The sequence below is a fragment of the Dermochelys coriacea genome, chromosome 1 (assembly GCF_009764565.3).
Source record: "Dermochelys coriacea isolate rDerCor1 chromosome 1, rDerCor1.pri.v4, whole genome shotgun sequence".
NCBI classification, from domain to species: domain Eukaryota; kingdom Metazoa; phylum Chordata; order Testudines; family Dermochelyidae; genus Dermochelys; species Dermochelys coriacea.
This window is the reverse complement of record NC_050068.2, coordinates 189246772-189255742: the sequence shown is the minus strand read 5'-3', so window position 1 is coordinate 189255742 and position 8971 is coordinate 189246772.

The following is an 8971-nucleotide window of genomic DNA, read 5'->3' as shown; positions in this document are numbered from 1 at the left end:
GGACTCAAGGTATCTTGGTGCTATTCCCAATTCTGCCACTAGCTGACTTGCTGTGGACTCTTGGACAAGTCATTTCCCTTCCCTGTACTGCTGCTTAACATGGAAGCTCTTTACAGAAGGGACTGCCTCTTCTGTGTTTATACAGTGCCTGGTACGAAGGGAGTCATATTTCAGTTGAGGTCTCTATGCACTAATGTAAATCATGAATTTAGTTACCACAATTCAAGTCAACATACTCCAACATTCATCACACTATGGTATCTGAGAAAGGTGGTTTTTTTTCGTTCAGTGTATAGAAAAAATATCCTGGTGTCTCAGATCTCAGAGTGTGGGAGCTCTTGATAATGCTGGAGTTTAGTTCTAACCCATATACGTGCATATGACCTGCACTTTATATAATGTCTGATATTATGTAGGTATTTCATTTTCCAAGCCACAGCACAACATTGCCTTTGCTATTAGTCATACATTTGTTTTCTGTGTTGCTACATCTTACTGAAGTCTCATCTGTATAGGCAGCTGACAAAAGCATCTAGCTTATAACAAAAGCTCAGTGGAGTATCAGCAATAAAGAAAAAGAGGGAAAAAATTATAGAACATGATGTTAAAGGTCACAACCACCACGGGGGTGGGGTGGGGGTGGGGGGTCTCGTTCCAACAGGCCGGTCAGATACCACAATATCAAAGATCTATTAGAAAACCCTCACATTACTGATACCTTCACTGCTGTTGCTATGACTAGTGTTGCTAGGGAAGTGTCTGGCCAAAAACCACCTCCTAAAGGCACTAGGCACAACATATGAATTTGAGGAAAGCAGTGATATATTAATGTCACCAAGGGCCATATATTTTTTCCTCTTCCTCCTCAACTGGATAGTTAAAAAAATAAAAAAAAACAACCTCTAATAGGTCAATGAGAACTGAATTCCAACATATGACATTGCAGATTCTTAAGTGGCATAATAAGGAAGTCAGTACCAGTATCAGTCCATGGCATATTTAGCAAAAATGTTCTCCTTGGTGGTGAAGCATGGCAGATAGATAATCTGACAGCTATAGCAGACTGTGGCCTCTGGACATGACTAACAAATAACAGCTCCCTTTCTTCAGAAGTAGGGGAAGTGGCAGTGGTTTTAAACAGCACTAAAAGATTGAGACATGATTAGCATTAGCCTCAGTCATAACAGCCCATTATATCATTCACATAATGTTGGTAAACTGCTTGATAGACAAAAAGCACTAACTAATTATAATGTTCTCTACATTTGGTTGGTAATAGCTATCTGCTGTATTAAACACAAAATGAAAGAGCTCTGTGGCAGATAGTCAGTTGTGCAGTGTAAGGGAGCTGTTGCCCCTCATCCATTTCTCTGAACCTGGCATATGCCAGTTACTTCGTTTACGGAGCTGAATCCTATTTGCCTTAAAAATCACACAAATAATGGCATTGACTTCAATAAGTCAGGAACAAGCAGGAACTGGTCAGCAGGAGGATCTCTATGGAAATTCTACAGCACAATATTTGTCCCCTTTTTTGTAGTTTGTCTTGCAATACTACAATGATCACCCTTAAATCTGCCGTTTGCTTTTCATACCAAGATAACCTTGTCTTAGTTCTTGCACTATTTTGCATAATCCCAATTGCAAGTACAGGTAATTTCGCAAATACTAAGGCAACTTTATCAATTTACCTCTGTGTATCTAATGAAAAGTGGCAACTGAGTCAGAGAAATTCAGCTCTCCAGAGGAGATGGAAAAAGAGAAGAGGGGTAGATTTATTTAATGAACATAAAGCTACAATCCCAGAATCAAGGCACCATTGACGTGCCTACATATTTACATTCTTTTTACCACATCTTGCATGTTTTTTTGTCTGCTTAGACTGTCTCAGGGAAAGGGACTTATTTCCTTAGGGCTTACTGAAAAGCCGGTTTATTTTCCACCAAAAAAATTCCCACCATTGCTATCAGCCTTGCAGCTTCCATGGTGGGATTTCTACTGTAGACAAGCTGCTGCCACTTGCCAACTTTTAACCCCCATCTCTATCTACTCTGAGCACAATTAGATAAAATGGAATGCTTCGCAGCAACTTTGAGCCCTCCCCATCTAGGGTCCCATCACCAGCCATAGCTCCAAGGTTTGCATTCAGACACCACGCCTCTACTAAAACATCACATGCAGATACGATCAACTAGATTATACCTGTATGGAAATGATATTGATTCATCTAATACAGAGCTAGCGGTGCACACTTATTGTCAGGATGGAAACTTTAGTACAAAATTTGCACATGAATGTGTTTACTGAAAGATTCTATTCAACAAAACCAGAAATTATAAAAAAAATAGTGCCTAAACAAAAACTGCAATTATTGAATACTTACAAAAAAATCAGGAAAAGAGCTGAAACAATATTTCATTGAAGTGGTTACAAACGTGAATGGATTTGGTTTATTAATTGCTGTATATAGATTAGATACAGATTTTAATGGTCATTTTAAAAGTTGTTGTGTGCCTTACCATCAAGGTCCCCACACATCACTGCCTGCTCCCTTTCGTGGCTTCTGACTCTGACCCTCAGCTCTTGTTTCCTGGTTTCTGACTCCAACTCAGCCCACTTGGCCTGGCTACCCATGTTCTGGCTGTGACATTAAATGATTTTTCCAAGATAATACTCTATGCTGAAGCAAAGCTGTGAATTGAACCCAGATTTCCTAAGTCCTGTTCCATTGTTTTAATCACAAATCCAAACTATTTCTGATTTTTTATAAACAAAACTCCTGTCTGCGTTTTGGTTACATACATTATACACATGAAATAGTGTCCTTTTATTTAAACCCCATTTATCTTAATTAATTCAATCACCCTGTTCCATTTAAATCAACAGGTTTCTAGTTTAAGTAGCATGGAAGTTATACCATCACTCTCCCCCTCTTTCCAGAACCAGTTTTAAATTGAAGCTGTGTTATGACATGGAAAGATCGTTATATAACTGTTTCTATTTTATTTTCCTGACTTAAAATATTTGATTCCTCCTGCTACATGGTTCCTTTCTTTTGAGTTTAGTGTTTCATTTTACAGAAAATGCGTCACTCTTCAATGATTTCCATACAAGAAAGTGAGAAATTCTGTTGTCAGTTGCACTGGGGGTTCTGAAGCTTAATATTTGTAAAGTACTTTAAACTTTAACAGAGCCTTCCATAGAAAGATCTCAAAGTATTATTTTATTAATAAGAACCTGTCATAAATATAAAGGGAAGGATAAACACCTTTAAAATCCCTCCTGGCCAGAGGAAAAATCCTTTCACCTGTAAAGGGTTAAGAAGCTAGGATAACCTCGCTGGCACCTGACCACAATGACCAATGAAGAGACAAGATACTTTCAAAGCTGGAGGGAGGGAGAAACAAAGGGTCTGTCTGTGTGATGCTTTTGCTGGGGACAGAACAGGAATGGAGTCTTAGAACTTAGAAAGTAATCTAGCTAGATATGTGTTAGATTATGATTTCTTTAAATGGCTGAGAAATTAGACTGTGCTGAATAGAAAGAATATTCTTGTCTTTGTGTCTTTCTTGTAACTTAAGGTTTTGCCTAGAGGGATTCTCTATGTTTTGAATCTAATTACCCTGTAAGGTGTTTACCATCCTGATTTTACATAGGTGATTCTTTTTACCTTTTCTTATATTAAAATTATTCTTGTAAGAAATTGAATGCTTTTTTCATTGTTCTTAAGATCCAAGGGTTTGGGTCTGTGGTCACCTATGCAAATTGGTGAGGATTTTTATCAAGCCTTCCCCAGGCAGGGCGGTGCAAGATTTTGGTGAAGATTTTGGGGAGAAACACATTCCCAAACAACGTTTTCCCAGTAAACCCAGTCAAACATTTGGTGGTGGCAGTGGAAGTCCAAGGGCAAAGGGTAAAATAGTTTGTACCTTGGGGAAGTTTTAACCTAAGCTGGTAAAAGTAAGCTTAGGAGGTTTTCATGCAGGTCCCCACATCTGTACCCTAGAGTTCAGAGTGGGGAAGGAACCTTGACACAGCCTTTCTCCTGGAAACTTACATTTCATCTCCAAAGGAGAAGGAAAAATTACAAACAAAGATAATGAGGGAAAAGGTCATCCAAATATTTTACAACCTTAAGCAAATGTTTGAGATGTGGGGCAATGCATCAGGTAGGATCATTTTATTTTACCCAGTTTTCCCATTCTGATATTCTCTAAAACTGAGTTGTCTTCATGTGGCTTGTCTGCACAGTGGGGTAATGTGCTTTGTTAGGAGGATGAGGGGGGGCTGATTGTTAAAACACCTACATGCTGTGCATTAATGGGTTTATGAAGACCCTGCTGGTGTGCACCAATGGTTCCCTAGTGCTCTTTAAACAATACTGCATTAAAACCCATAGGGTGTAAAAAGCTGAATAGCTTGTTCTGGTTTTTTTGTATTATAGTAGAAAGTGGGTTTTGATGTGGACAAAGTGGCAAAATGATGACAGACAAATGCATAGAATTAAGTGGCAGGCCACAACTTCTATGAAACTAACACAGGGGAGAGATGCTAGCTGCTCATCACCCATACTCTCCTATACCAGGCATTTAATTGGTTCCAGTGTGGGGGTTACAGGGCCCCTTATCATACAACCTGTAACTAGCACCAGAGTTATATTGGAAAGGAGCCATTTAACCCATGACACAGGGTAGGCTCTCTGAGTCCTAGCATTCTCCCCCACGAGAAGGTACAGCAGAGTGGGGACCTCTGCCTTTGAAGGCCACAAGGTCCAACCCTCCATGGCAAAAAGAAAAGGAGCACTTTGTGGCACCTTAGAGACTAACAAATTTATTTGAGCGTAAACTTTCGTGAGCTACAGCTCATTTCATCGGATGCATTCAGTGGAAAATACAGTGGGGAGATTTATATATATATAAATCTAATTTTTATATATAAATCTCCCCACTGTATTTTCAACCGAATGCATCCGATGAAGTGAGCTGTAGCTCACGAAAGCTTATGCTCAAATAAATTTGTTAGTCTCTAAGGTGCCACAAATATTCCTTTTCTTTTTGTGAATACAGACTAACACGGCTGCTACTCTGAAACCTCCCTGGCAAATGAGTCAAGTCCCAACACCAAATTCCAACCTGTTTTACCTGTGAGAAGCATTTATTTGATTCTCTTAACTACACTGGAATCCAGCTGCAAGTTGCAGGGAACTCCTCCACCCAGTACTTCTGTTAGGTACTAAGTGTGTTCCTTCTCAGTTCACTGAGGTTCTGTTAGGAGGGCGAAAATCTCCTTGGTCTACTGCCAATTGGCATATTGAAGAAATAATTCCCTCCTAACCCCCTAGACAGGCACTCAACTAAACCTACAGCATCTGTCAGGCCAGGTTTCTATTCCAAGTTCAGGTGGGCTGCTGGAACAGAGCCAAGAGAGGCTCGAAATGACCCTTGCACTGAGTTAAATCCTTTCCCCCAGCTGGCAAGAGGGTGCCAGAGATTCTCACGGGGAGGGGCTACCTATTGTACCTTGGTGAGTGTGTGTCCCCCTTGCTACTGGAACTGTCCACCTTTCACTACTGACCACATCAAGTTCCCCCACCCATTGATGTGAGTGGGGGGCACTTATTCATCAAAGACGACACACAGAAAATGTCTCCTGAAGAACATTCAGGAAACAAAACTATAACTTATAGCTTTAAAGATATGCTAGGTATTCTTCAATTTTATATGTTGAAAGTTTAATTTTTTATGGAAGTTAGTATTTAGATGTTATGCCTTGGGGCAGAGACCATCTTTTCATTATGTGTATACAATGCCTAGCACAAAGGATTATTGCTCCCTGATTGAGGCCTCTAGGCACCACTCAATACAAAATATAAACAAACACAAACACCGTACCTAATTACAACACAATTTGGGTATTTTGAAGTACTATTTTCAAACAAAGAATTAGGCATATTTAGGATGTTTATGAAGTTGACAGGTTAAAACAGAAAGTAATCAATTTCTCACACTTTTATCTACTCAAATTTCTATCATCTTTCATGAATCTAAGCTAATATTAGATACAACATACATAAGAAGCTTTAAATGGGCTGAAGACAAATACATTTTTCAAAGGAAAATAAAAACGCTGCATTTCCACTTACTCAAAGAAATTGAAAAGAAAAGCAACTTTGTGAGGTGAAGCAATTCTTCCTCAATAGAAAACGTGTTCTTCTACTGGTTTAAACAAAATGTCCTATCATTTCCCTAAAGAGCCCGTTCTTGCTGCTTCAGCAGAATTTCTACTCTTCCTCTATCCTTCTGCATGATGTGGTCTCAGAAGACTGTGGCCGTATCGATGCTTTATCATCATTGGAACCCTGGTAAAGTAGGAGTTTTGGACATTTGAAGCATGTGTGCGTAATTAGAAAATGATTCAGCAGTGTATTCCTCAAGTATCTTTTAAACTCACTGAAGGTTTAGACCCCTTTTTGAATATTCTTATTCACATGAGTAGCTTTAACTGGGGCTTCTCACATCAATAAATTAAACCAAACTAATTATATAATTGAGCATTTGCAGGATCAGGCACTTAGTTATCTACTAATTTGTATTTAAATTATGTTTCTTTATTGCAAAGATACTAAAATCAGTACACTCCATTTAAGGATCCAGTGTGACCAGCACTGATGCAAACAATAAATGTAGCAAATAGCTTTCATTTAAGCTGAGTAGAACCATTTTGACAAAACGCAAGATGACAGAAGCTCATTTAAGTTGTGACAGGTATACTATGATATTTATTCAAAATTATTATGTGCTGATGAATATCTGTCATATAAATATAAGTTTACCAAGAACATTCATTTTCCCAATTACCAGTGGGAAATCATGTATAAACACAAAAAGTATAGTATGTAACAACTAACACCTTAGTTATTTTTCCTCTGGCAATGTCTGCTCAATCATATGCCTATAACAGACATATTTTAGTGGGTGTTAACATCTAAGTTCAATGAAAACTGAAAGTATTCAAGATTTATGAACATGCAGTTCTCATGGGAGATAGTTTTGAAATGTTGGAGGGGAACAGATGGGTGAGGAGATTAAGAAGCGTAGAGCTGAATTGCTGATATCCCACATCACTATCTGAATAGACAGAAGTGACCAAAATGTTTTACTCTCTGACTGCTACTCAGTGGCTGATGTGAAATGGAATCTCAGCCCATCACCTTGTAGATAGATGTCCACATGACAAACACCATCTCTGGAATTGACACTCTAGATAGAAGTTTCATTCAAGAAGGCAAAAGACTGAATGGATGCAGAGAATGAGTTACCTTCACAGATATGGGACCTTTCACAGAGTCTCTTGGGGATAGTAAACATGGTAGAGCACAGACGGTCTATTTCACGAGTGACTTTAGAGACATTGTGTAAATGGGTCCCTCCCTCCCTTTTTTAGTCTACCCATTAAAACATAATGGCACTGAAGTATCATCTATGACTATCTGGAACAGGATTGTTACAGCTTCTTTTATTCACAATTTTAATACACTTAAGAACGGAACACACACACAGTTAGGGATGTGCTTCAATGTCTCTCTTCCATGTTCCCTCAAAAAAACCCACAAACAAAAGATGGTCCTACTGAAACAAGGGACAGTACGGTACAAAGAGTAATCTCAAGAATGACTGATGCAAATCCTTACCCATTCAGATCAATTGTTCTGATGGGATTTTAGATTCAGTGCGAGACTGAGAGCTCAATTCCATACTTTTTACCCAAGAATGTGTTCCTTTGGAATGATAATTTAAATGCTAAAAATATACTGGTGCTAGAGGAAGAGGAGCAGATCCTAAATAACCTCCATCCTCCCCTCCTATAGTCCGTCATTCTCTCCTTTCCCTCTACACAATTAATTTTAAAAAGCTGTCCATCTAGAAGGCTAGGATCCCAGTAGGATTATTTGAAATAGAGCTGCCTTTGCCCCAAATCATGCTTTTGTAACCAAGCACCACCTGCTTTACTAGCAGCCTCTTATTAAGGCTTTGATTCCCCCCACCCCAAACTACTTTAAAATACTCATATTCCAGCCCTCCCCTCCTGTTCATTGAAGGAAGGAACTGTGAACGGAGCACACTGCAGGACCAATCAGGGTGTAATTAGCCTGCTCTGGCTCCTGCACACTTCTGGCCAGGGGAAGGAAAAAACAGAGTGGGAGGAGGCAACTGCTGTAGGAATACTGGGGGATGGAGGGATGTAAATTCTTAAAAATCCCAGAAGCTAGGGTCATGTGATGAGATACTGTCAGTTTCCATTAAAACAAGAGTATTTAGCTCATGTTTGCAAAGAGTTTGAGATCGTGAACCCAGAAAGCTCAAACACCCACCAGTACCCAAATATATTAAAAAAAAATCTCATGATTTTCTGCAGCCTGATTTAAGATTTTTGAACACTGTAAAAATATGTTACAACTTAAGGGGGGGGACGTAGTAAAGGTGTATTTATTTTTACTGGACAGAAAGTCTGCCTCTCAGAGTCTGATCCTCTGTGACCTTCCTGCAGCCTTCCTCTATTTCTGCCACTGTACAGGCAATTCCTTCAGGACCCCACTAACTAGGCAAGGAGACACCTCCTTTGTATTATACCTGAATTAATATGTTCCTTTCATTATCTAGTCTTCCTGCACATGTTTTTCTGTAGACAACAACATTGGCAACAAAATTGAGCATCCCCATACTGCAGAAATAGTTTCTGGTTTCATTGTTCAGATTTTCTTGTTGCTGTCTAAAACAAGAGCATAGTACATGTTGAACCAGATGACTGAAGGGGTGCTTTTAGATCATGTGTACATGGAAGGCATTAAGTCATACAGCACTTATAAGGCAAGAATCAGGAAGTAACTGATAGCCAAAGACATCATAGAAGAACTACACCAAAATGTCAATTTTCTTGCAGTGGTAGTAAGCAAGTATATATTTATTTATCC